Genomic DNA, 7790 nt, shown 5'->3' with positions numbered 1-7790 from the left:
ATTTCAACAATCACCTATGACAGAACTGTGGCTAGATTGATCAAGTCTTATGCAGGTAAACAAAGCATCTATGATTTAATGAGTTCAACAACCATGCCATGTCCAAAAGTCAGTGTTTCTTAGCACTTCTTCTAGTCTTCTGGCTCTTACATTCTTTCTTCTCTTCTTTCATAATGTCCCCTGAGCAAGCCATAGCACACCTTACCTCCTAAGTGTCTCAGCAGAGAAGAGAGCAATTTCCTGTTTCTCCCTGCCCAGTTTCTGCCCAACTACGTCAATTCCTGTTTGTCTGTACAGACCTCTAGACCTCAATGGTCAGCTAGTGGCAAGCTCCAGTCTCAGACACCCAGAGAGGCTTTATTTGTACAAGAAAGGTATCACCACACTGAAGCCCAGGCCTGTGAGTATAAACATGAATATTTAGAAAACAATTTGACAGCATGAATATAAAATAAAAAATAGCAGGCTCTATCTCCTAGCCCTGAGCTTTTATCTGGAGTCTAGTACTAGATGTGAAATTTCCTCCTGTGGAACAGGACTCAAATCTAATCACTAAGCAGCTAGTTATTCCGTAAAAGCCATACTATTATTATACTGGCACACACATCTTGCCTGGAAGTTCAGTATGCCAGCGTTCACTGCATAGTTCATGGTTACATAAGACCATTGGTTTCATATAGACCAGTAATTGGTTTCTTTAAAGCTTTTTCATACATTCTTGGTTTGGTTTAACCCACCCACAATCCCTCCCCAACTACACCTACCCTGCTCCTATTCCCACTTAAACCTAGAGCCCCCACTATTCCTACTGTCTTCTTTCATTTCACATGTATTCTAGTATCCAACTACTTATTATTTTTAATTAGTTGTGAGATAGTGGGATTCTACATGGCTTTTTCACTCACTCTTCCTTGTGGTTTGTCCTTCTCTTCACCTCCCAGGCCTCCTTACACTTCTAAGTCCCTCCCTTCCCATCCCCAAAGTAGCCAACATCCCACCTTTCTACTTTTATTTTACATGTAATCTAAAAACCTCTCCTTTTCAAGTTTCCTAGCTTTCACTGGAGCTTCAAGTTAAACACATACATAATATGGAACATTTTACCAATTTACCTGCTATCCATATGTAAGGGCTATGTTAATTTTCTCTGCTGTGTTCCAGTTTTAATGTGTGTTGCCAAAGTTAACACTACAAAATTTATCATTCATGAATTTGTTTGTAGACTTTTTTCTCCCTCTCCATTTTCCTGATGGCACTTGAATGGTATCTTCTTGTTCTTGCTCTTTTTCTTGTTCTTCTTGTTTTCTTGTTCTTGTTCTTGTTCTTCTTGTTCTTGTTCTTCTTGTTCTTCTTCTTCTCCTCCTCCTCCTTTTCCTCTTCCTCCTCCCTTTTCTCCTCCTCCTTTTCCTCTTCCTCCTCCTTTTCCTCTTCCTATTCTCCCATTTTCTCTTCTCTTCTCTTCTCTTCTCTTCTCTTCTCTTCTCTTCTCTTCTCTTCTCTTCTCTTCTCTTTTCCTCTCTTAACTTTGGTTTTAATTAACTCATCTACTTACTCATGTTTTCTGCTTTTTCATGTCATGCTTATTGCTTTTATTTCCTATATCAAAGCTATTCATGTTGAATCCCCTATCTGTTTTCATGTTAAATTTAATCCAGTGCTAAGAAACATTCATTGCATTTTTGTCAATACAAACAAGTTAGACTTTACAGTTTGAAAAAAATTACCTACAAAACACATGATTGCTAGTCTACCAGAAGACCATTCTTATCAACCTTCTGGAAATGCTGATTTTCTCTTCTTCATTTCTTCTGTCCTTTTACTTTTGAGCCTTCCCATGCTGTGTTCTAGTTCCCTACTCATTATGTTTTCTTTCCCTGGCTGCTTTCCAACTGTCCTTTCTCACCCTAGCTCCTATTTCCCAGGGCATATTTCCTGACTTCTCACATTTAGATATATGGGATACTTCTGGCTTCTCATTCTGTCCCACTGGACTTAGTGTGATTATACAACATGAAAACTTAGCTCTCACCTTTGTATTCCATGTTCAAAAAGAATGTGTGTGATCCAGGATATAGCATAATGAAGCCATAGTCCCACATTAAAGAAAATCTCAGTCCTCACAACTACATGAGAGTGGAAGGCCTTTGAGATTCAGAGTAAATGACCATTGGTCTTCAGCATATTTATTTGCTTGTATAGTTATTTACCTAACATCCCTACAAGGTAGCATACAGATAACTTTATTGAAAAATAACTTTCCATATCATGAAATTAAAACATTTTTAAGCTCTCAATACAGCTATTAGGTTTTCTTCATTGCTTTAGGAGGTACTTGTATTCATGTTCCACTATGAGGATTGTATTTCTTATTTTATTTTTAGTACTTCTTTTTGTTCCCAATCTACCTTTGGGGGAATTATATGTATCCCTGTTGAATGGTATCCTTTGAGTCTATTGTTGTGAGGTGCAGTGACTTCATTTTGAGATTTCAAGTTGAGTTTCAGTTCCATGTGTTGGACATCTAAGTGTGATCTTGGGGAACCTTGGCTACTCTTTAAAGCTTTGTATTTCTCTGAAGTGTTTTTTGTAGTTGTTTTGGTTTGGTTTTGGGGAAGATAATGTTTTTTTGGCAAATATATTGAACTTTCGAACACAGTTTTCCCAGTAAGAATTATCTGCTATTTTCTTGAGATTTAATCATTTGGGTCTAACAAGGGAGCATCTTCTTTGCTATAGATTAAAAATATGTATTTCCTAACTGTTTCTCTGGCGTCCATGTGCATGGGACCAACCTAGGCCCTCTGCATGTGTGTGACAATGGTGTAGCTTGTTCTGTTTGTAAATCTCCTAGCAGTGAGATCTGGACTTGTCTTTGACAATTTCTGAATGGAGATGGAAGAGGAGTAGATGGGAAGGGGCTAGATGGGAGTTGGTGGGCAGGGTTAATGGGAGGATAAAAGAGAGGGGGAAACTATGGTCAGTATGTAAAATAAATGCAAAAAAGGTAGTTAAAATTAATAAACAAAACCATGTTTACACTTATCTTGAAAATAAATTGCCAACTTCCTTTCATCATTTTCCTCATTATATAATTAAGATTATATTATTGTTTTTGTAAGGGTGTCATCATATTCAAAATAATCTTATGATTCCTTCTTCAAATACTGTCAGATGAGCTAGCAAAAGGTTAACAAAATTTTACTTTTTTGAAAAATACTTACTTTATTTTTTCTTGTGCATGTGTTTGAGTGTGTACCTGCTTTAATGCTTGCAAACAAATGAAGTAGGGGAAATATCAACTAGCACAAAATGTTTCTGAGATATTGGTCTCTTTCATGTTAAAATTTTTAAAAATTGCTTATCCATGTCTTTAAAAATGGAGGGACTGATGAGACTTCATGTGAGAAGTAAGTCCCATGTGCTTCTTTTCTTGTCTACAAACCTAAGAATGACTGTGTTATGTATTATCTTTTCTACACTTCACCATGCATTGTCCATTTCAGATCCTCTGGAAGTGGAGTTACAGGGGGTTGTGAGTGGACTGCCATGGATACAGGGAGCCAAATTCAGGTCCTCTGCAAGAGCAACACATGCTCTTAAGTGCTGAGCCATACCTCTAGCCTCTAAATCACATGGTTTTGATTGGAAGGCTATTAGAATTAGTGAACAAAAAATAAATTTGGTGTGTGTGTGCATGTGAGCATGATGTATTTATGTATATGTGTTATTATTTTCAACTTTTTTCATTTGAATTATAAACAGGATTGTTTTACATGACAATCCCAGTTCCCTTCTCCCTCCTGTCCTCCCCTACCACTACCCCACCCATCTAAAACCCTATCTATCACATGTCCTTTCTGCTCCCCTGGATGATGAGGCCTTCCATAGGGTGTCATCAGTGTCTATTGTATCCTTTGGGATAGGGCCTAGGCCCACCGCTGTGTGTGTTGGCTCAGGGAGTATTCCTCTATATGGAATGGGCTCCCAAAGTCCACACCTATGCTAGGGATAAGTACTGAACTTCTACAGGAGGTCCCGTAGATTTCCGAGGTTTCCTCACAGAAACCCATGTTCCTGTGGTCTGGATCAGTCCCATGCTGGTATTCCAGCTATCAGTCTGGGGAGCAAGAGTTCCCTGATGTTCAGTTCAGCTGTTTCTGTGGGTTTCGCCAGCCTGGTCTGGACCCCTGTGCTCTTCACTCGTCCTTCTCTGAATCTGGGTTTCAGTTCAGTTTGGTGATTAGTTGTGGGTGTCTGCTTCTACTTCTACCAGATGCTGGATGAAGGCTATAGGATGGCATATAAGTCAGTCATCCATCTCATTATCAGGGTAGGGCATTTAATGTAGCCTCTCCTCTGTTGCTTAGATTGTTAACTGGTGTCATCTTTGTAGATCTCCAGACATTTCCATCGTGCCTGATTTCTCTGTAAACCAAAAATGTCTCCCTCTATTATGATATCTCCTTTCTTGTTATCATCTATTCATCCCCTGACTCAACCTTTCTGTGAGTTTGAGACCAGCCTGGTCTACAAGAGCTAGTTCCAGGACAGCCTCAAAAGCCACAGAGAAACCCTGTCTCGAAAAACCAAAAAAAAAAAAAAAAATACCCATGCCTATTTGCCTATTTTCTTCGAAAGGAGGGAAATGACTGATGCCTGGTCACCAGGAAGGCTGGAGTGAATTTTTTTTTTCTATTTTATTCTTTACTCTTTTGGCTTTTTGGTCTCTTTTCTGAGGGGCCCACTACTAAGCTCCCAAATAAATCACACATGCAGGCTTATTATTACTTATGAATGCCTGGCCTTACCTTTGCTTATTTCTTACCAGCTTTTTTTTTAATTAAACCATCTACCCTTTCCTTCTCCTTGTTCTCTTGCTGCTCCTTCCTGCCTGGTTTCTCCTTTTATTTATCCTCTCTGCCTGACAGCCCCACCTATCTTGCTTTTGCCTTGCTATTGGCCATTTAGCTCTTTATTAGGACCACCAGGTGTTTTAGACAGGCACAGTAACACAGCTTCACAGAGTTAAATAAATACAGCATAAACAGAAGTCACACACCTTAAAATAACATTCTAGCACAATGTGTGCAGGTACACATGATGTCCCTGTGTATCTGGAGGCAAAGTAAACCTTGTGCATCATAGCTTCTTAATGAATATTCATAGAGCTTATAAAAATTTGAAGAAAAACCTCAATATTTAAAGAACTGAGTAAGGAAGCATTACTAAAATTATGAGACTTGATTTGCTTAATTTTTGTAATGTATCTTACAAACTCTTAAGTTTATTTTGCTTACTTTCTTCATTATGCCTTATGCCCAATTTACTTATCAAATAGTTCAGCATAATTTTCTTACCAGAGGTATCTTTAGTTTTACAGAGAGAGAGAGAGAGAGAGAGAGAGAGAGAGATTGCTTCCTGTGTAAATCTCTGGAAATAGTTTTAAGCATTTTTTCTGTTCCTTTAATGTTTATAAACATTTGCACTATCTATTAGAATATGTGACTAAAACTATTGATTCAGTCCAACTTTTTGGAGCCGTTTAATTTCACTTCAATCTAATTGAAAAGACCAAAAAGTTGTATATCCATGAGCATATTTGTTAATTGTTGTTAATAGCAGGGAAGGGTTTGGGAAGCCTAGGAAAGCCTCAGAGAACTTGTGAACAGTAAATTGAACAGGGTTCTGAATAAATAAATGCCATTTTGCCTGCGTTGTTATTGAAGGATAGATGTATGGAAAAGCTGTATTTCTACCAGAGCTCAGTGAACTGCCAAGTGCCTGGGGAAATCATGCTTCCAGGCAAAGACATGAAAACCTCACCAGAAGCTAATGCCTGGTGGCAGGAGGGGGCACACACTGGAAGCTTTGCTGATAAAGGTCTGTCTACTGTGATTACAGTAATTGCCAAGAATTGAGGGTACTACTGTAATCTACTGTAACTGCCAAGAACTGAGGGTAAATAGGGCAGTTAACAAGAGGACCTCTACCACCCAGTTACCTTGAAGCTGTTGTCACCAATACTGGGCTTTCCTGTATAGTATGTCAACCATATATAGGTCAGCACAGCCCCAGTGAGTTGCAAGAAAAGTTGGAAAATGTGTGTCAGGTTTTCAGTTTCCATAGTGGTACTGGGACGAGATGTGGCTATTCTGTTTCCTACAAATTTCCAGATAGTGAAAGATGTGGAGAAGTTTGCCTAAGAACTGTCACCTATAGAAGTATGCACTATAGAAGAGTAAGGTTCCTTTAGTACACCATTTTCAGAAAGAAAGAAATCTCATTGCTTGTCAAAGTCTTCTGAAATATACAGAAAGACTTGGGACAAATCAGGCAACTGATGAACCCTAACAGAGAACAAACCATGTGCTGAGATAAATAGTAATGGTTGAAAGATTTAAAAACATAAAACATTAACAATTGTATTTTGTTGCATAGCTGTATTAAAGAAATGCTATAATGATAAAGCAAGGGGAACCCAGTCTTGTGGTGTGCCATGCTGCAATATTATATTTCTGCAAATGTATTCTAAGGGCTGCAAAGTTCTGCTGAATGAATATTAGGATCATGGGATCCCTTGAATAATCAGCCTTCTTCTGACATGGTATTAAATAGCCCTTTATGTGGCAGTACTTAAGAAAATGCAAACACATGCCAAACATTTTCAAACAAAACGTCATTCAATCTTTCTAAAACTTCTCAAGTCCTATACTATCTTTTCTCCTTTGGTCTTGGATGTGCTACTTTTGTCTCGTAAATTCATGAATTTACCTTGTAATTCTTCCATGTGTGCTGTAGTCTTGTGGGGAAGATTACAGTAAGCCCACTCAAATGATCTGAATATAGCAGGTCTTTACTGCAATGGGCAAACTCAGACTTGGAACCCTCAAGCCTCTTCCTTACTGGATCTGTAGAGATGAAGTTACTTAGCATTACAAGATATGTCTGGAAGAAAAAGGTTTGGGGGACTGCTCTTCCGAGATCATGCAACTCATATGATAAATCTCAATTCTTTTTACAAATAACTCACACTTAATGATAAAATGACTTAAAATCTGTATTTGTTTAATTTTGTTTCCTTAAGATGAAACATTAACATACTAAGTTTTGCTTTCTCCAAATCCACACTCTAATGCTTGATATTAATTTGTGAACATGTGATATTTTAAATATTTAGACAAAAAAGAATTTTGAAATTTTCTTTACATTTATAGATTTAATCTAAAAGATACATTGACACTTTATTAATAATCGCAGTGCCATTTCATTTTGAAGTGTATTGTAGTGCACTTTGCCACAAGCATGGCTGCATACTGTTTAGGAACAACTGAGCACGTGAGTTTGTCTAGTGTAAGCATAGTTCAGCTTTCAGAAGAGACTGTCTATGTCCATAAGCAATATACTTTGACATCTTTCCTAATTTCAGGTCCGACAACCTCTTTACACACAATAACCTCCCTGACATCCAAACAAATTCTTTCAGCTTCTCCAATTTATCTAACAGAAAAGAGAACCTGGGAAAATACTCAAAGGCAAATACTTCCTCCCACAGAGATAACGGTGCATCTATGTTTACTGCTCCTCTATTCACAATAGCAAGGGAATGGAACCAGCATGGCTGTCCATCAACAGATGCATGAGCAATGAAAATGTGGAACACATATACCCAATGGAATTTTATTCAGCTAAAAATATAAATAAAGTGACATTTCCAGCGTGTCGTTCAGAGCTGGGAAGTATATATTCAGTGAGGTAATTCGGATTCAGAATGATGAAAATGGCATGTTCTC

General features: G+C 38.0%; 1 non-coding gene across 1 annotated transcript; it reads right to left on the bottom strand.

The window, feature by feature from the left end:
• Positions 1-1084: 1084 nt before the first annotated feature.
• On the bottom strand, positions 1085-1187 carry LOC113832129. The gene has a single exon (XR_003486204.1). It is a non-coding gene; the product is annotated as a U6 spliceosomal RNA (small nuclear RNA).
• Between the last annotated feature and the right edge of the window lie 6603 nt (positions 1188-7790).

Source organism: Cricetulus griseus, chromosome 5, assembly GCF_003668045.3.
Source record: "Cricetulus griseus strain 17A/GY chromosome 5, alternate assembly CriGri-PICRH-1.0, whole genome shotgun sequence".
Taxonomy (NCBI): domain Eukaryota; kingdom Metazoa; phylum Chordata; class Mammalia; order Rodentia; family Cricetidae; genus Cricetulus; species Cricetulus griseus.
Note: the sequence above shows the minus strand (reverse complement) of the source record. Positions and strands in the feature narration are given on the sequence as shown.